Here is a 21,522-nt window from a genome sequence, read left to right on the forward strand (position 1 = left end):
GAGGCGGTGTCCCGAGCGTGCGCATTCTCTCGGGTCCGGCCGCGCCTGTGCGGTTATGCCTGTGCGGTTATGCCTGGGTTGCTGGGCGGGGCGCAAGTGGAAGCAAGGTGAGGAGGAGGCAGCGGTGGGTGGGGGTAGAGAGACTGAGCAGGTGAGTGAGGGGAGAGATCCGACCCTCCGAGCCTTGTGGGGTACCAGACTGGGACAACCGGAGACACTAAAATCCCCAAAAGTGGTGGGAGACAGGCCAGAGTCAACGAAATCTTTTTGCCAGTTAGGGACACAGACACACAGACACACACACACACACACACACACGCAGCCCCTAGCACCCACGATTATCCCCATTCGTTCATGAAAGAAAGGTGTTTTTATAACACTTTTTTTGTTGTAAATCTATGTAACAAAATTTACCATTTTTAAGTGTACAGTTTGGTGGCATTGAGTACATTCACATTGTTGTGCAACCATCATCACCATCCATTTCCAGAAGTTTTCCATCTTCCCAAACTGAAACTCTGTGCCAATTAAGCATTAACCTCCCACTCTTCTCCCCCAGCCCCCGACACCCACCGTGTACTTGTCTCTATGAATTTGACTCCCCTAGGGAACTCATATAACTAGAATCATATGGTATTTGTTCTTTTATGTCCAGCTTATTTCACTCAGCATAATGTCTTCATAGTTCATCCATGTTGTAGCAGGTGTCAGAATTTCCTTCCTTTTAAGGCATTTTATGGATGGACCACTTTCTGCCGATCCATTCATCCGTTGGTAGACATTTGGGTGTTTCCACCTTTTGGCTATTGTGAAGAATGCTGCTGTGCACATGGCTGTACAAATATCTGTTCAAGTCCTTGCTCTCAATTCCTGTAGGTAGCTACCCCGAAATGGAATTTCTGGATCCTATGGTAATTCTATGTTTCATTTTCTGAGGAACCACCATACTGTTTTTCCATAGTGGCTGCACCATTTTATGAGTAAGTTCATTTTAACACCAATTAAAAAAAAGAATGGAAGTACGTGGTGCAAAATAAAGGACTGTCATTTAAATGGGAATGAAAAATGAAAAATTCACCACATTGCGTTTCGTTTTGTCACATCTCCCAACAGCCATGTACATTTCATGGTGGAATTTACCTTTCAGAACCATGTGGGAAGAAACAGGGAAAGGCTCAGTCAACACTCTTTTCAGGGTTCAGCCCAGGTCCCTTTGTCTCCCTGACTCAGTCCAGCCCACCTCCTGTCCAGCTGCCCCTGTCATTCTTTTAAGGGTTAATTTGAAATGCCATTTATGTGCTAGATACTGTGCTGGGCACCAGAGATACAATGTTTAAAAAATAGATACACAATATACATATACATAGTTGCAAAATGTGACAATGCTTAAAAATGCAAAGATGTGACTATAGCCCATCTCTGATTAAAACTGCCCCCCAGACATGCCAGTTCCTCAGCTTCTACAATATGGGCCTTTTGAATGCTGCCTCTCACTGCTCACACTCACCCAGAATTCAGGAGAATGTTCAGCTGGCTTCAGATAATGCCATGACCTTTCCCATTCCTGGGCATTTGCCTCTTCCTTTTGTTTTGCAAGGGATCTCTCCGTCATGTTATTTTATTTTAGGCTATCTATACATATAGTCTTTTTATTGAACTATAACTTACATATAATAAACGCACAGTTCTTGAGTGCATTTAAAAGCTTAATTCCTTGAGCTTTCACAATTGTGTGCAGCCATGTGACCATCCAGAGGTTCCTCAGTGCCCTATTCAGTTAATGCCCCTTGCCCCGCCTAGCTGTGGCGTGCTGGTAAATGTTTAACAGTGGGTTTTTGAAATTGGGGGGGGGAGAGAGAGAGTTGTAATTTGTAGCATTTGCCCACTTTTGTGGTGTAAATATTTACACTATGGCTGATTTCCAGCTACCATGAAGTTGGAAAGAATGTTAACAACAGGCTGGTAGGAGCCAGGACAAGTGGCTGCACATCACTACTCAGAGGCACCCTAGATTCTGATTTCAACCCCCACAGATGTGTTTTGCATATTCTAGAGCCTCACAGAAATGGAATTATATGGTATGAGCTCATTTGTGTCCCCACTTTTTTTGCTCTGAACAGTATTTTTGAGATTTGCCCATGTGGTTGAATCTAATAGGAATTTGTTCTTTTTCCTTGCTATATGATAATCCATGGTGCATAGAGGGGGATGGCCCTTCCCAGAGAACAGTAAATTAGTTTATCTTGAGGAGGTTAAAGAGATCGAAGCTTTTCTAATAATCAGAATTTGCAGTTTTCCTCAGTTCTAATTTGGGGGGGGTCTCAGCTCACATTCTACCTTTTCTATAAAGTCTGATTCTCCTGCGTCCTGCTAGTTCCCTACTTTTTGGCATTCCCAGTGCACCCTATTTATTTCTGGTTGATGGCTCGTGCTGCATTCTGATTCACATCTCTGCTCTTTCATTATGCCTTCCCTACTCGTTATGAATGTTTTGTTTTGTTTTTAAAGATTTTATTGGGGAAGGGGAACAGGACTTTATTGGGGAAAAGTGTGTACTTCCAGGACTTTTTCCCAAGTCAAGTTGTCCTTTCAATCTTAGTTGTGGAGGGTGCCGTTCAGCTTCAAGTTGTCCTTTCAGCCTTAGTTGTGGAGGGCGCAGCTCAGCTCCAGGTCCAGTTGCCGTTGCTAGTTGCAGGGGGCGCTGCCCACCATCCCTTGTGGAACTTGAGGAATCGAACTGGCAACCTTGTAGTTGAGAGCCCGCACTCCAACCAACTGAGCCCGCACTCCAACCAACTGAGCCATCCGGGAGGCAGCTCACTCAAGGTGCCGTGTTCAATCTTAGTTGCAGGGGGCGGAGCCCACCATCCGTTGCGGGACTTTGAACCGGCAACCTGTGGTTGAGAGCCCACTGGCCCATGTGGGAATCGAACCGGCAGCCTTCGGAGTTAGGAGCACGGAGCTCCAACTGCCTGAGCCACCGGGCCGGCCCTCGTTATGAATGTTTTGAGGGCAGGAAGATGTTGGATTTGTCTCTTTCCCTCTCTATCCTTGGATACAGTTGAAGCTTCACCTATACGTGGTGTGATCAAAAAATATAGTGAGGGGCCGGCCCAGTGGCTCGGACGGTTGGAGCTCCGTGCTCCTAACTCCGAAGGCTGCCGGTTCGATTCCCACATGGGCCAGTGGGCTCTCAACCACAAGGTTGCCAGTTCGTTTGAGTCCCACAAGGGATGGTGGGCAGCGCCCCCTGCAACTAAGATTGAACATAGCACCTTGAGCTGAGCTGCCACTTAGCTCCCAGATGGCTCCGTTGGTTGGAATGCGTCCTCTCAACCAGAAGGTTGCCAGTTTGACTCCCGCAAGGGATGGTGGGCTGTGCCCCCTGCAACTAGCAACGGCAACTGGACCTGGAGCTGAACTGCGCCCTCCACAACTAAGACTGAAAGGACAACAACTTGAAGCTGAACAGCACCCTCCACAACTAAGATTGAAAGGACAATAACTTGACTTGGAAAAAAAAAAAAAGTCCTGGAATTACTCACTGTACCCCAATAAAGTCCTGTTCCCCTTCCCCAATAAAATATATATATATATATATATATATATATATATATATACATACACATATATATGTATATATATATATGTGTGTGTGTGTATGTATATGTATTATGTATACATATTTTATATATATATATATATATATATATATATATATATATATATATATATATATATATATATAGTGAATGCTGCTGCCAAGTGCCATCCAGTGGAAAGGCAGGAATCTTCAATATAGGAAGTGGCGTCGAACCTTAGTAACAGTGTGTGACAAGTTTCAACTTGTTTGGTAGTCATTCGGGTGTGAGCTACGGTTGAGAGAAGGTGTGTTTTAAAGTGTGCTGTAAATCATGGATCACCGACAATGCATTAACATGAAATGGGCTAACGGTTTCATCCTCCAGCATGACAATGCTCCATGTCACACATTGCTTCTGGTATGGCAATTACTGTCAAATAAAAACATTACAGTGTGTCCTCATCCACCTTATTCAGCAGCTTTCGCACCGTGTGACTTCTGGCTCTTCCCCAAAGTCAAAATGACCATGAAAGGTAAACGTGTTGAATCGATTTAGGGCATCGAGGCAGCTACGACAGCGCAACTAAAGACACTCATGAAAGAGGACTTCCAGAAATGCTTCAGAAAATGGCAAGAATGATGGGATAAGTATATTTGAAGCAAGGGGAAGTATTTTGAGGCAGATTAATGGCAATGGGTCTTTTACTGTAATAAATTTTTTATTTGACCATTCACCATATTTTTTTATCACACCTCATACAGTAGGACCTTGGTTTTCGAGCGTCTCCATTGACGAGCATTTCGGTTTACGAACGCCATAAATTTTATGGATTTGTGGTATCATTAGATAGTAAAATTCATGCTAAATTTTCAGTTTTAGGGTTTGATTTTAAAGGTCTGGAACAGATTAATCCATTTTGCATTACTTTCTATGGGGAAACCGTGCCTCGGTTTTCGAACGTTTCAGAACTCAAACGGACTTCCAGAGTAGATTACAATTGAAAACCGAAGTACCACTGTATATGCTACTTGAATGAATGAAATGGGTATTCCTATCCTTGGGGAGATGTGTTTCCTACTAGTCACCTGATTCTCAGTGCTTGTTATAGAGCATAAGGTTTTATTATTGAGGTTACAGTACAGACGCATGCCCTCTCACCCCTCCTCTATCTTTATTAGCGAGTGCATTTTGCTCTGCAACCTCTCCCTGTTACATATCTCTCAACTTATCATTGCTTCCAATCACATCTTTCTTAGTACATGTGTTCCCTGGTCCCAGAGACTCGGGTGTCTCTAAATCGCTCCCCAAAGCTAATAAATTTCTAATAGTTTTGTTGATAGATGCAATCCAAGATGACGTTTACCTTATTTAGGCACAATCTAGTGTTAATATCACATGTGTACATGCTTCCTATCTCGAAATGCACCCTGAGCTTTATCTCTCTCACCTTTGCTGTGGATTAACTAAAAGAACGACTGATCTGACCCCTTTGGGAAGCAATTTAACACTATCTTGAATACCCTATGACCTAGGAATTCTTTTTTTTTTTTTTTTAGAAGGTGTGGGTTTTTGTTTGTTTGTTTTTTTAAAGATTTTATTGGGGAAGGGGAACAGGACTTTATTGGGGAACAGTGTGTACTTCTAGGCCTTTTTTCCAGGTCAGGTTGTTGTCATTTCAGTCTTAGTTGTGGAGGGCACAGCTCAGCTCCAGGTCCAGTTGCCATTGCTAGTTGCAGGAGGCACAGCCCACCATCCCTTGCGGGAGTCGAACCAGCAACCTTGTGGTTGAGAGGACGCGCTCCAACCAACTGAGCCACCCGGCAGCTCAGAGGCAGCTCAGCTCAAGGTGCCGTGTTCAAGGTGCCGTGTTCAATCTTAGTCGCAGGGGGCGGAGCCCACCATCCCTTGCAGGACTCGAGGAGTTGAACCAGCAACCTTGTGGTTGAGAGCCCATGTGGGAATCGAACCGGCAGCCTTCGGAGTTAGGAGCATGGAGCTCTAACCGCCTGAGGCTCCGGGCCGGCCCTGACCCGGGAATTCTACTTCTAGGTATGTTACCTAAGAAACTCTTGCTCTTGTATGAGCAGGAGACATACTAATGTTCTCGATGGCAAAATCTGGAAACGATGCAAATGTCCATTGATGGAAGAATGGAAAAATATATTGGTATAGTCCCACAAACACATATTAAGCAGCAGAAACTCACAAATGACAACAACATAAAAAAGTCTTAGGAACATAAAGTGATAGAAGACTCTCACACCATTGGTATAAAATGAAAATGGCTCAGCATCATTAGCGAGTGGGGAAGTACAAATTAGAAAATGCTAAAATAAAGAAAGCTGACAATACCAAGTGCTAGTGAGGATGCTGAACAGCCAGACTCTCATATGTTGCTGGTGAGGGTACAAAAGTGGTACAGACCCTCTGGAAAATGGTTTGGCCGTTTCTCTGAAAATGAAACACACACTTACCATATGACCGAGCAATCCCACTCCTGTATGTTTGCCCAAGAGAAAGGAACACTTAGGTTCACCCAAAATCCTGAACATGAATGTGCATAAAAGCTTTATTTGTAATAGACCCCAAATTGGAAACAACCCAAATGTCCTTCAATGGGTGAATTGATATATTGTGGATTAATTCCATGCAGTGGAATACTACCGTGTTTCCCCGAAAATAAGACTGGGTCTTATATTAAGCTTTGCTCCAAAAGGCGCATTAGGACTTATGTTCAGGGGATGTCATCCTGAAAAATCATACTAGGGCTTATTTTCTGGTTAGGTCTTGTTTTGGGGGAAACACGGTACTAAGTAATAGAAAGGAACAAGCTATGGATAGATACATGCACCAACTTGGTGAAGTTCAAAGTCATCATGCTGACTGAAAGAAGGCCGTCTTAAAGACTTACATGGGGTGTGGTTCCATTGGCATGACTGACATTCTTTTAATGAGAAAATTATAGTGGCGGTGAACAGAGCAGGGATTGCTAGGGGTCAGGATTTGGGGAAGGTGATGACTATGAGGAACTGTGTGTGTGTGTGTGTGTGTGTGTGTGTGTGTGTGTGTGTGGTGACGGAAATATTCTGTATGCTGGTGGTGATGGTGGTGACATGAATCTCAACGTGGGACACATTTTCGTAGAGCCATACACATACTAAAAGAGTACATGCAAAAGCTGGTGAAATCAGAATAATGTCTATTGTAACAATGTGAATTCCCCAGTTTGGGTATTTTTCTGTGGTGATGTATTATAGAATGTTATCTTTAAGAAAAGCTACATGAAGGGTAGAGGGGAACTCTCTACTGTTTTTTATAACTTTTATATGAGCCTAGAACTATTTCAAAATAAACGAGTAAAACAAAACCAAAACCAAGGACAGTATAGAGGTTCCTCAAAGTTAAACAGAACTACCAGCAATTCCATTTCTGAGTAGATACCCAAGAGAACTGAAAGCAGGCCCTCTAACAGATACTTACATGCTCATATTCACAGCAGCATTATTCACAGTAGCCAAAGGTGGAAACAACCCGAGTGCCCATCAACTGATGATGGATAAACAATGTGGTCCATTCAGACAATGGAATAATTTTCAGCTTTAACACAGAAGGACATCCTGACACCTGCTGCAACATGGATGCACCTGGAGGACATGGTGGTCAGTGAAATAAGCCAGACACCGAAGTACCATTAGTATGATTCCCCTTATAGGCGGTCCCTAGAAGTGTGAAATCCATAGCAACACAAAGTAGATGGTGGTGCCACGGACCAGGAGATAGGGAACAGGGAACAATTTACTTAATGGGTCCTGGGTTTCCTTTTGGGGTCATGACAATGTTTGAAACCAGATAGAACTGATGGTCAAAAAACATTGCGAATGTAGTAAATGCAAGTGAAATTTTCATTTTGAAACCATTAATTTTGTGTTACGTGAATCTCACCTCAGTTTTTTAAAAAAAGTGTTAAATACTCAAAACATTACTTCCTAATTATCTTACATTTTGGCATTATGTATGCTTTTAATTTAATTTAATTTTCATTTATTTTTGTTACTGTATCTGTTTGATAGAAACAGTATATGATGGTGAGCTATTTACTGCGTATCTTTTCAACTTTGTGTCGACATCACAACATCAGGTTGGCAGCTTGAAATGGGCCACGGTGGAGGTATTTATACCATGGAAACTAGCAAATGCCACAAATGAGGGCTTGATTTATTGTGTTTTTGGTTGTCTAGATTAAGGGTCAAAAACATTTTTTGTTAAAAATTAGATAGTGAAGACTTTCTGCTTTGTGGGCCCTATAGTCTCTCTTGTGTCTACTCAACACTGAGGATGTAGTGAGAAAGCCACCCTAGACCATACTAACCAAATGGACATGGCCGTGTGCCAATAAAACTTTATTTTCATAAACAGGTGGAGGGCCATAGCATGCCAGCCCCTGGATTAGGCTTAAAAAGTGATGCAGAAAAGTTAATAATACAGATTAAACTTCAAAATGTGTCATATCTACAGTTGTTAGATCACGGACAGCACAGAAAAATGAGGAAATATTTTTTCTAGTACTCAAAAACTATGATCTGATTCATCAAAGAAGACATTCACATTATCCATGAACAAGTGAAATTCCAACATATCTTCACATTTATGTTACTTACTAACGTAAAGGAAAATATTACGAACATTCATGTCAGAACTACACTTGTGCTGTGTTTTGCAACCATAGGTTGGCTATAGATATAAGAATGTGACAAAAATCAACAAAACCATATTTTGAGATGCAAGTGCCTATGTGGAATTTACAATAGAGTATTGTATATTTTCTTATTATTTGTAAATTGCATGCTATGCATTCATGTCAGTAACATTTATAACAAATTTATATATAGGTTACATAATGCATATATTATATCATGCAATATATACAATGTAGTAGACATAGTCATGTAGAGAGCTATATAAATTCCCCTCCCCAGAGAGCCGGTTGTCAAATATGACCAGCATACCACAGCCTGTATATACTGGAGAGTTGAGATATTTATTTGTCAACATGGTGTGCATTCATTCAACTAAAATTTATTGAGTGCCTACTCTCTGCCAGGCAGAGACACAGCCTAGGAGCTATGGATATGGGTATGGATATCCTCTCCTGCCTCTACATAGGTCTGGGAGCTTAGCTAGACAGAGAGAGGAAGGGGTGTGGGATGGGGAGAGAATGTGCGAGAATGTGGGATGGGGGTGCCATTTAGAGTTTCTTTCTTCTTACCTGCTTTTATTTTTTATTGAGATCTAATTGACATCATTTTCAGGTGTACAGCATAATTTGATTTATGTACCGTGTTTCCCCCCAAAAAAAGACCTAGCCAGACAATCAGCTCTAATGCGTCTTTTGGAGCAAAAAATAATGTAAGACCCGGTCTTATTTTGCTATAATATAAAACCGGGTCTTATATAAGACCGGGTCCTATTTTACTATAAGACCAGGTCTTTAATATAATATAACATTATAATATAATATAATATAATATAATATAATATAATACCTGGTCTTATATTAATTTTTGCTCCAAAAGACGCATTAGAGCTGATTGTCTGGCTAGGTCTTATTTTCGGGGAAACATGGTATTATATTGCGAAATGACCACCACAATAAGTCTAGTTAACATCCATCACTCACATAGTTACAAAATATTTTTTTCTTGGGATGAAAACTTTTTAAACTTTTTAATTTATTTTAAATGTGTTTTTCCAGGACCCATCAGCTCCAAGTCAAGTAGTTTCAATCTGGTTGTGGAGGGTGCAGCTCACTGGCCCATGTGGGGATCGAACTGGCAACCTTGTTGTTAAGAGCACTGCGCTCTAACCAACTGAGCTAACTGGTCACTTCCATTGGGATGAAAACTTTTAAGATCCACTCTTTTAGCAATTTTCAAGTACACAGTGCACTATTATTACCTATAGTCACCATGCTGTACGTGACATCCCCACGACTTATTTATTTTATAACTTGAAGTTTATAGCGTTTGTCCCCCTTCACCCGTTTCTCCCACTCCCCACCCCTAGAGATTTTTTAAAATGATTTTGTGCCATTTCCTGACCAATGGATGGCCAAGATACTATCTGTTTTACAGCTGTGCGAAAAGGAGCCGTGCAGATGAACAAGAACCAGGAGAGAATGTGGAAAATGAAAGGAATGTGACTAGGGGAGGGGAGGGTAATAGGTGAAATTTATTTTTTTGCTTTCCCATTATTTATTTCACAGCATCATTATTTAGCAATAAACAGATAGGTGTTGTCTTGTTAAATTTATTTTTATTGAAACAAAGTGTACGTAATGTAAAATCCACCCTTTCAAAGTACACAATTCAGTAGTTTTTAGTGTATTCACTGGGTTGCGCAACCATCACCACTGTCTAGTTCCAGAACATTCCGTCACTCCAGAAAGAAGCCCCATCCCCATTAGCAGTCAGTCCCAATTCCCCCCACCCCTAACTCCTGGCAACCACGAATCTGCTTTTTGTCTCCATGGATGAGTGTTGGCTTTTGCCACCAACTTCTGACTGTGCCAATAAAATGCCTCCCAAAGGAATGAAGTCAAAATGGGGCCTCAATGCGATGTTGTAATCACTCCGATCAAAGTCCCAAACTCAAGGTTTAGAAAGAACATGACTTTCTCTTTTTTTTTTTTCCTTTTTACAGGGGCAATTAAAAATCTCCTGGGCTTGGCAAGATCAGATGGGTGTGTGCAGATTTCTTCCTCAAGGTCTATACCCCAGGTGACCTTTAGCATATGGAGGCCTTTGTCAGTGTGTTTGCTGCATTTCCTCTGAAGCACTGGAGATACTGTGTGAATAATTTGGCAAAGGAGGAGCCCCTCAGAAACGTGGAGCTTTAAAAACTTCATTTCGACCCTCTGGGCCTCAGTTTCCCCTTTGGCAAAGTGATTTTCTCTTCTGACATTAGAGCAGAGCTCGGCACACTTTTCTCTGTAAAAGACCAGATAGTAAATAGTTTTGGCTTTGAGGGCCAGACGGTCTCTGTCGTAACTACTCACCTCTGCCTTTGTAGCAGAAAAGCAGCCACAGTCACTGTATAGAGCAATGCGTGCTAACATGTGCCAATAAAACTGTATTTTTGGACATTGAAATTTGAATTTCATATCATATTCAATGTCAGAATATATTCTTAATTTTTTTTCAACCAGTTAAAAAATGTAAAATTCATTCTTAACTTGCCAGCTGTACAAAAACAGGTGTGAGCTGGGTTTGGCCAATGGGCTGTCTCTTGCCAACCCCTGATCTAGGGTATCCTTTATGCTGGGAGGTATTTGGGGTACAAAACATGCCCATGGAGAAATGCAAATCAAAACCACCATGAGATACCACCTCTCCTGTCATGAATAAATCAATAAACACCAGTGTTGGCGAGGATATGGAGAAAAGGGAACCCTCGTGCACTATTGGTGGGATTGTAAATTGGTGCAGCCACTATGGAAATCAGTATGGAGGTTCCTCAAAATACTAAACATAGAGTACCATGTGACCTAGCAATTCCACTTCTGGGTATTAATCCAAAGAAAACAAAAACGCTAATTCAAAAAGATGTCTGCACCCCTGTGTTCACGGCAGTGCTATTTACAACAGCCAAGATACGGAAGCAGCCTAAGTGGCCATCAGTAGATGATTGGATAAAAAGATGTGGTACATATTTATACAATGAAATATTAACCATAAAAAAGAATGAACCATTTGTGACAATGTGGATGGACCTAGAGGGTATCATGCTAAGCGAAATAAATCAGACAGAGAAAGACCAATACCATATGATTTCACTTATATGTGGAATCTAAAAAACAAATGAACAAGCAAAACAGAAACAGACTCATAGATACAGAGGACAAACTTGGTTGTCAGAGGGGAGGGATGCAGGGACAGGAGAAATAGGTGAGGGGGATTAAGAAGTACAAACTTCCACGTATAAAATAAGTAAGTCACGGGGATATAATGTACAGCATCGGGCCTTTAGTTAATATTGTAATAACTTTTTAGGGTGACAGATGGTAACTGGACTTATCGTGGTGATCATTTTGTAATATATAAAAATACCGAATTACTATGTTGTATGTTAATAAAATATTGTATGTCAATTACAATTTCATTGAAAAAAAAACATGCCCATGTATCAAACTAAGGTAAATACTTTCTCTCAAGATTCAGTCATTCAACAGATCGTTACTGAACCCCTATTGTACACCAAGCATTGATCTATTCACAAAGTGAATTAGACACAGTGCCTCCTCTCTTGGAGGCTATGGTCTGGTGGGGAGAAACAGGCCACAAACATGTAAAATAAACATATTTCCTATATTGGTAAGTGCCATGGAGAAAAAGCTTAGAAGAGGAGGAGCACAGAAGGTGGGAATAGGAGAAAGGTAAGGTTGCAGTTATAAATGGGATGTCAGGGACAGTCACTGAGAAGGTGACATTTGTGCAAAAGCATAATAAGTTGGGAGTGTGTCCCCTGGTGTCCGGGGGAAGGGTTTTGAGGCAGATGAAACAGCCCGTGCAAAGGCCCTGGGGCAGGACTGCAGCGGGGCTGTTGGATGAACAGTGAGGAGGCCCATGTGACTGGAGCATAGGGAATGAGCCAAAGTTGACAAGACGGCTGCTGGGTATAGGGTGGGAGAGAAAGAGAAAAGTCAAGGACAGTCCAACTTTTTTTTTTTTTTTTTAAGATTTTTTTATTGGGGGAAGGGGAACAGGACTTTATTGGGGAACAGTGTGTACTTCCAGGACTTTTTTTTTTCCCCCAAGTCAAGTTGTTGTCCTTTCTTTTTTTTTTAAGATTTTTTTTTTTTTTTATTGGGGAAGGGGAACAGGACTTTATTGGGGAACAGTGTGTACTTCCAGGCCTTTTTTCCAAGTCAAGTTGTTGTCCTTTCAATCTTAGATGTGGAGGGTGCCGTTCAGCTTCAAGTTGTTGTCCTTTCAGTCTTAGCTGTGTGGGGCGCAGCTCAGCTCCAGGTCCAGTTGCCATTTCTAGTTGCAGGGGGCATAGCCCACCATCCCTTGCGGGAGTCGAGGAGTTGAACTGGCAACCTTGTGGTTAAGAGCTGGTGCTCCAACCAACTGAGCTATTAGGGAGCTCAGCAGCAGCTCAGCTCAAGGTGCTGTGTTCAATCTTAGTCGTAGAGGGCGCTGACCACCATCCCTTGCGGAACTCGAGGAATTGAACTGACAACTTTGTGGTTGAGAGCTGGTGCTCCAACCAACTGAGCCATCCGGGAGGCAGCTCAGCTCAAGGTGCCGTGTTCAATCTTAGTTGCAGGGGGTGGAGCCCACCATCCCTTGCAGGACTCGAGGAGTTGAACCCGCAACCTTGTTGAGAGCCCACTGGCCCATGTGGGAATCGAACCGGCAGCCTTCGGAGTTAGGAGCATGGAGCTCTAACCGCCTGAGCCACCGGGTCGGCCCGACAGTCCAACTTTTTGACCTGAGCACCTGGGAGGACGAAGCTTCCATTTAGTAATACGGGAACAGCAGGCGGAGGAGCAGGTTTGGGGGAAGAGCAGGAGCTCCGTTGGCCGTGTTGAGTTTGAGATGCTTGTGAGACCCCCACATAGAGACATAGAAAAGGTAATAGGATATACAAGCCATGTTCCAACCATCAACAGTTAACTCTGAAAACAAGGTCAGACTTCTAGAAATGATGGATGTATCAGGAGAACTCGCATTTGCAGTAGGAACTGAGATAGTTCATTTTGAATCTAATTTCTCACATCTGATGTCTTGGAGAGGTAGTACTGGACTTACAAATCACCGCTTTTTTTTTTGCAGGGAGGAAGGTCTAAGCACTATTCTAATAACTGAGAAGGAATCAATAAAGACTTATTACATTAGGTGTTCAATAAATATTTGGTGGGGGAAGTGAATGAATGAATGATGAATGAGTGAACGAATGATTGAATGCCCTGAAGAGGAGTGATTTATCTTCCAATAAGTCCCTGGCAGAGCCAGTATGGTGGCTTCTCCCAGGAGAACTGCTGTGTTCTGGATGCTCTGCTAACATCCCATAAAGCAATGGCCACCCCCTCCATCATTTGATCCATACAGGATATATTGTTTCTGTTTTATAGACAAACAAACAACCCCAAAAAACAAAAACTGCGGCCACGAAAGGCCGCATGAAGTTATCCAGTGCTAGGCTTGATCCCAGCTCTGCTGATAGGGCCACACTGTTCTAACAAGAGAAACCCTGCTCAGATGCCGTGCAGAAGCCAGAGGGGTGGATGGAACCTGCAGAATCAGATTGGATCAAGGAAGCCTGAGTCGGCTGAGTGGGCTGGTTAATGTGTAACAAGAAGCACTCCCAAGGAGGGAAACCCCTAATTTACAGCATTTGCCAATTCCTGTGGTGTAAATACCCACGTTGTGGCCAATTTCAAGCTACCCACCTGCTGACTTTAGAGCTGTGCATCGTTGAATCTCACCAGCCAGAGCAGGCCAGCTCCAGCGTGTCACTGTACTTGAGTATTTTTCTTCCGTTCTGGGCCCCAATATTCTGTTAGCCCAAGCATACATATCACTTACCTTCTGTCTTATTTCTTTACTGTGAAATACCTGCCAGTCCCTGCAGGTGTCCAATGAAATGATGCGGGTTGAAACACTTTGAGGGAACATAGAGTGACATGCAATACAAATACAAGACATACATACAGATAAGAAGCACAAATTAAGAGGTCGTAGGTATATACTCGTATACAAAGCGGCTTTGGAGAGCAACAACGCTGTTCAAGTGTGTTGGCATCTTTGACACTAGCTGAGTGTGATTTAATTCATTGAGAACCCTTCAAGTGTGTAAAGCGTGTGGATAGTGGGAGCGTGGCCCCAGGATGGGGAAGCCCTGGAGGCACTGGCAGGGGGCAGGGGGCAGGGGGCAGAATCAGGGCAAGTAGCGGGCACAAAGATAACCTCCCGCTTTCTAGGAGACCATGGAGGGAGGTCGTCAGGGAAGCAGGTTGAGCAGGCAGTTGCTCATGGTGTCCACTGGAGGGCGCCAGGGACTAGGAAGCCGACCTCTGTCTCCCGCATCCACAAGCTAGGCGTGACTAGGAAGGGGAGGGGCCCACCGGCTAGCAGAGGGTGTGTGGGGGGGGTCTATGTCTTTGAACCTGAAACCCCCTTATTATGCTTCCAGAGTTGGAGGTGTGGAAGAGAGGGGTTGACAAATTAGGGCAGGTGTCTGCAAACGTTGTTTTTAAAGGGCCACTTAGTAAATAGTTTAACCACACTTTCTCTGTCACAGCAAGTCAACCCTGCCCTTCTAGTTCTAAAACAGCCACACGTCCGTCCACCAATGCCTCTGGCTATGTGCCCATGACATTTTATTTTCGGAGGCTGAAATTTGAATTTCATGTAAATTTCCTGTGTCCCAAAATAATTTTTCTGTATATTTTTAACCACTTAAAGAAATGCAAAAACTGTTCTTTGCTCTCAAACGTAGCTCGTCAATGGAGTATCAATGACAGTAAATATTAATATTTATTTGACACTTACTAGGTACCAGGTATTAAATCAAGTGCTTCAGTGTAGTGGCTTATATAGTGCATTTAATACACAGAGTAGCTCTTGTTTTAACACCCACTCCTCTGTAACACAAAAAGTTGAAGTAACAATTATGAAAAGCAATAAATAACATTGTTGCCAGAAAAGAAATAGAGTGAAAATTTTCTTTTATTGAACATCATATATATAATCATGACAGTAACATACATAAAATAAATCTCACAGTCCAATCAAGGGAAAAAGTAATGAATGAATACCATTTAATTCCATCAATTAATTTTTTAAAGGAAAACTTATCTTTACATACTGGCCTGTCACAGGAATGAATAAGAACATTACAGTTTAATAACAAGTAAATAATCAAATAATAACAGTTTAAAGAAAGAAGACATTTCCGTTGAAAATATGTGGCTCAAATTCAGCAAAGATATTCCGTGTTTGCATTAAGATTTGAGCTAACCAAACAAAAATAATATAATTTGCAGTTCGGCACGCTAATGTTTAAAATTTTGAATACAGATACAACCTTCAAGTGGTCAGATAGAATACAGGAAGTGAAGTTGCTCAAACTCGATTTCTTCGTGTTTAAAATCATGGGGTGATCGTTGTTTATTTAGAATCTCCTGCCTAAACACAAGGATGTGTGACCCCACAAGGGGTGACAACGTGAGCTGTGTCCAGAGAGAACGCCGAAAGATTTAGAATGGTCAAGAATTCACTCTCAACATGAACGTGTGTAGCCACTGTGTGTCCACATGGTTAACATGTAGCTCTTTCCACGTTCACTTCCTTGTAGAATATGGTGTTTATTAAAGGATAAATCATAAAAAGGTGTGAATTCAAAGCTTCCAATTGTTACTAAACATCAACAGTAACCAAGAGTTTATGACCCGTGACTTGCCAGCCAAATCCAGCTCAATGTCTATTTTTGTAGGAGCTAAGCATGGTTTTTTAACTGGTTAGGGAAAAATTCAAAAGTATATAGGATTTGAATTTCAGCATCCATAACTCAACGTTGCTGGCCGACAGCCACACTCTTTCATTTGTGAATTGTCTATGGTGGCTCTAGCGCTGGGATTGCAAGCTGCGTAGTCGCTATCTGGCCCACAGAGCTGAAAATATTTACTATCTGTCTCTTTACAGGAAGAGTTTGTTGACCCCTCGTTTAGACCAATAATAGATTTCTTAGGGGGAGAGTATTTTATCACTGACATGTTCAGAGTTGCCTATACATGGCAATAATGAAAAAGCAACTAATAAAATAAGGTTTATTATCATGTTTTGAATTTTCAAAAGACAATGCGCCCCTTCATCGACAGCACTTGGGGTGGGCTGCTCCCCTCACCCCATCCTTGGTATGCCACTGCTTGCATATAGGCGCTCACTGGAATTTTACCATTATCCCCATTTTGGAGGGGAGGAAGCTGAAGCACAGAGAGGCCAAGTAACTTGCCCAAGGTCACACAGCTGCAAGAGGAGGGACTGGGATTGAACCCAGAGAGCTGTAACTATGATGACCCCTCTGTGCTCAGCTCCGTGACATGGCAGGGCCCAGATCCTCCTTCCCGACATTGCCTGAGCACTGCCACCCAGGGGCAGCTCTGGCCTTGCATCACTGCCTGGAATTTCAGTACCACCGCTTACAACCTTGGGCAAGAGGTATCCCTTCCCTGAGCCTCAGTCTCCTCATCTGTAAAATGGTTATGACCAAATCCCCCACTCATTGGGGTTTTTGGAGGCTTGAGTTTATGTACGTATTTAGCACAGTGCCTGAGTGAGCAATAAACACTAGCTGTGGTTTTGATTAGATTAGGTGCTTATACGTGGAGCTGGGCCTAGGCGCAGTGGCACTGTTCTTCTCAGAAAAGGACGGTCTAAGAGAAAGGAGTGTTAAGAGGATTCATTGTACGGAATGAATGCTTACATGCAAATTGCCTATAAAAAAAACTAATGAAAGGTGAGAAATGACTTTCTCATCAATTCTCTTTTAAGCCTTCTGATTAAATCAAGAAGGCCTCACTTGGGTGCTGCTGTGTCTTTCACACCTATTTGCTAATCTTCTTTTTAAGAGTCACCTAATCTAGAACCTTCCACAGGCAACAGTAGCTGCCTAGAATTTAATGACATTGTTTCCTTTCCTTTGCCTCTGTTTTGGGCCCCTGATACTGTTTTTATTTACCGTGGTGTTACAATGTTTCCTTTTAAGATAACTTTGTTGAAGAAAAAAAGTGTAGTATGATTTTTAGCATTATTGTCAACTTTGCCTTTTTCTTCCATAAATTTTAGAAAGTCACTTTATAACATGATGGTAAATTGACATTAGTATCCGATGCCCCAAAGGGAAGGTAACTACAAAAAAAGAAATGCAACGTAAAACTAAATGTTATTAAATTCTGCTGAAGGTTGTCCTACACCAGGCATCCTCTAACCTGCAGATTCTGTTGGAGATCTGCGAGTTCCAAGGTGTTCTGTCCAGAAGGACGGAAATTCTGGGCTTAGCCACATTCCCAGTGGGAAGAATCGAGACACAGAGCTTTCTTAGCTCATTCTCAGCTCGGCAGCCTCAGTCACGTGTGGCCGGGAGACCTCTTCACATACGTACATGACTTGGCTCACAACTCCGTCAGACATCATTCCTGATCAGGCTTCCCCTGGGGTCCAACATTAATCCGATGTTTGGCCTGTCAGGGCCTGTCTTAAACCTTTAGATCAAGTATCACATTTTACAGATTGGAAAACAGTTCCAGAGGGGCGACGTGACTTTGGGGTGTCACAGCCAGTTAGTTGCTGAGCTGGGGGTAAGACGTGGGTCTCTTGGCACCCAGTCCAGAGAATAATCCTACACAAGACGGGATTGATTAGAGACGAGGCTGATGTTTCAACTCTGCCGCAAGCAGGCCTATTTCTATTGGCATCCACGGTGCACACTGGGTATGGGGTTCATTTCACAAATATATTTCAACCACTTTGATGGTATGGGACCATTCTCGGGGCTGGGGACACATCAATGACTGAAATAGACAGGCCCCTGCTTCCTGGTGTAAATAGATAACATAGATAAATAAACAGAGCCCCCAAACAGTGTTATGCTAGAGTGATTGGGGTAGGGGTGACTTTGGTTGGGGTGATTAGGGCGGCTTTCTGGGGAAGTGACCACTGAGCTGAGACCACCAGGCTTGGGTTTCCTAACAGCTTTGAAAAGGTGTCATGGGTCGAATTGTGTCATTTCCCCCAACCCATTTCCCCCAAATTCATATGTTGAAGTCTTAACCCCCACGATCTCAGAATGTGACTGTATTTGGAGATAACGTCTCAACAGACATGATCAAGTTAAAATGAAGTTGTTAGGGTGGGACCTGACCCATGTGACTGCTGTCCTTATAAGCAGGGGAAGTTGGGACACAGAGAAACAGGGAGAAGACGGCTTCTACAAGCCAAGGAGAGAGGCCTCAGAGGGAACCAATACTGCCCACACTTTGATCCTTACGAGGAATCAACCCTGCCTACACCTTCATCTTGGACTTCCAGCCTCCAGAGCTAGGAGATAATAAATTTCTGTCACTTCAGCCCCTCAGTCTGTGGCACTCTGTTTCAGGAGCCAGGATGAATTCAGTACCTGGAGACTCAGAGAAGCCTCCCCACCTCCCTGTGGGCTCCTTCCCAGAACCCGCTATGTGGAGCTGGAGGAGACACCCCCTTGGTCTTCTCCCCCACAACAGGAAGGAAGCTGAGATGACCACACCCACAGCCAGTGGAGGCCTCCTTTTCCTGGTGAAAGGTCCACTGCAAACCTTGGACCCACCAGCCATAAAGCAATCTCCAGGATGCGATGGTGGCGAGACATGGAGGGAGGGGTGGGGATGGGCGATGAGATGGGGGCGGCCACATTTGCTGGTCGAAGCTCAAGCTCTTCATGGGGCACTGAGCCAGGGGCTGCCCATGCTCCTGAAGCTGGAGAACCACCTTCTGGGCAGCTAAGAGTGAGCCCCAGACACCAGACTTGGAGAACAGTGTCCATGACACCCAGGCCTCTTAGCCCTGTCCATGCACATGTCCTACCCAGCCCCTTCTAGAAGCTTCTAGAGCCATCACAGGACTGACCATCAGCCTTCTTACCCAGGAACAAGGCCGTTGGTCCCCTCCCTCCCTCGTCCCCCCGTTGCTGACTCTGCTCCAGCCCCAGGCACCTCCTTGCTGTTCCTCCTACCTCAGGCCCTTTACACTGGCTGTTCTCTCTGCTCCCAACACTCTTCCCACATTCCCACCTGACCAACTTATCCAAAATTACAAGTCACCCCCACACTCCCCATCTCTCCTTCCTGCTTTATTTCTCGATACACGGTCTCTTCATGTTATTTTCTCGCTTGTGCACAAATGATTCTATTTAGCATCTGTCTCCCCCTCCATCGGGTCAGGGAGTGGGGGACAATGTGTTATGTTCTCTGCTGTGTCCCCAATACCTGGCATATAGTAGGTGCTCAGTAAAGAGTGCTCAGAGGAATGAATGAATGAATGAATTCTCATCCTCGTTCTTTAGGAAGGGCAGAGGGAGCCCACCCCCCACCAGGCTCTCCTCCCTCATGGTTTTTGGAGCCCTTGGTTCAAACCTTGCCTTCATCCATCCCCAAGAGCCCAGAACTTCCTGGACGTACCACAGCGCATGAAGTAAGAGGACAGAAAGCTGGACGGCCTTGAGAATTAGGTGCTAATCAGCTGGCACTGCCCAAGAGGTGATCAGAGTCCCCGTGTCCCCCAGTTCCTGGCCTGCCCCTGCCACACCCATGTCACAAGGGTTTTACTCACCGCCTGGCCCGGCCATATCCCAAGGGAGGGTCCCAGATGAGGATGGGGGGAGGGGGGCAGGGGGGGAGTTGGTCAAGGACAGGCTGCTCCTGGAACCCCTCGCCTCTTCCTCCTAAAACTGACCTTAAAGGGAATTATAGAGAGAAGCCAAAAGAAATGGAGAGGTGACATGGTGACAAGAGGCAAGTCCCCATCTGGAGCAGGGGACCTGGGCGTTGTCTCAACTGTGGCTGACTCATGGAGTGTCCACGGTGAGTCATAATCCCTTATTAGACCCTCTGTCCTGTGCAAAATGGGGACTGTCATTACGACCAGACTTGTGCTGAGGCCAAAGGCTGAGGCCAGCAGAGAGTGGTGGGTGGGCATCTGCCAAGCGTCTCAGGATGAGCACAACATATTTCTTACAGAGACACATATTCATAATAATAGTAACAGCCATGAAGATGGCCAGATTTTCAGCCCTGAGCGTGTGGAGGTCCCTTCTAATTATTTGACATTTTAATTTATCGAATTTTCCCAACGACCCAGTGAAGCAGGTCCTTTATCCCCCATTTTGTAGCTAAAGAAACTGAGGCAGGAAGAAGCACAGTCACACAAGGGCCAGTGGCCGAGCTAGGATTCGAACTCAGGCCCTGCTCTACCCCAGCACTCTGAGAAGAATGTCATGTATCACTTTAAATTTTCTAGTAGCCACATTAAAAAAGCACAAAGTAAAATTGTTTCATTTTAACAATATATTTAATCTAAATGATTGGATTAAAAAATCCAAACTATTATCCTGTTAACTGTGGTCAGTATCAAAATTGTGAATATGACGTTTCACTTTTCTTCATGCTAATCTTGGATATCCAGTGTGTATTTCACATATACAACGTGTCTCAATTTGGACACTAAAATTTCATCGGGAAACCTTGATCTGCGCTTAAAGGGTTCAGAAAATTTACAGTAAAAAAATGTCGATTCACGGACCCATGTTGTTCCATGTGTACTCAAAACTTGCTCATTAACTGATTTGAGTATCGGATTTAAGATTTAAATTCATAAAAATGAAATAAAATTTGAAATCCAGTTCTTCAGTCACACTCTTTGTACTTCAAGTGCTCCGTAGCCACAGTGGCCTGTGGCTCCTGTATTGGGCAGAGCAGGTCTAATCCACTTACCGGTGGAAAACTTTTCCTAAAAAATGACCAGACAGTAAATATTTTCAGCTTTGTAGGCAACAGGGTCTCTGTTGCAACTGCTCAAGTCTGCCATTGTAGTGTGACAGCAACACATAAACAAATAGGCGTGGTTGTGTGCCAATAAAGCTTTATTTATAAAAACAAGCAAAGGGCTGGGATTGGCTTACAGGCTGTAGCTTGTCAATCATACAGTAAACTCAGTGATTATATATACTCTTATACATGTTTGGTTGTTCTTTCTACAAGTATTGATTGGGTAGCTACTGTGTACCAAGTACAGTGCCAGGCACTGAGGATATTGCTCACAGTAGGTCTTGTAATGACTGTCTCTGTTTTGCAGATGAATTTTAGCTGGAGATTTTCTAGCTCTGCATTTCACACACTTTCCTC

At 43.4% G+C, this 21,522-nt stretch overlaps 1 long non-coding RNA gene across 6 annotated transcripts; it reads left to right on the top strand.

Annotated features, from left to right (window-relative positions):
• The first annotated feature begins 12 nt into the window (after positions 1–12).
• On the top strand, positions 13–10,749 carry LOC141572672 (uncharacterized). Of its 6 annotated transcripts, none has more exons than XR_012498019.2 (4): positions 13–107; positions 877–980; positions 4,060–7,752; positions 10,284–10,749. It is a non-coding gene; the product is annotated as an uncharacterized LOC141572672 (long non-coding RNA). The 6 variants fall into 6 exon arrangements; XR_012498021.2 differs by having other exon boundaries at positions 4,063–7,752; XR_016018992.1 differs by lacking the exon at positions 877–980 and having other exon boundaries at positions 44–107; positions 4,060–5,633; positions 7,081–7,752.
• Positions 10,750–21,522: the final 10,773 nt, after the last annotated feature.

This window comes from Rhinolophus sinicus, chromosome 15 (genome assembly GCF_057876585.1).
Source record: "Rhinolophus sinicus isolate RSI-liver-muscle chromosome 15, RSI-T2T, whole genome shotgun sequence".
Taxonomy (NCBI): domain Eukaryota; kingdom Metazoa; phylum Chordata; class Mammalia; order Chiroptera; family Rhinolophidae; genus Rhinolophus; species Rhinolophus sinicus.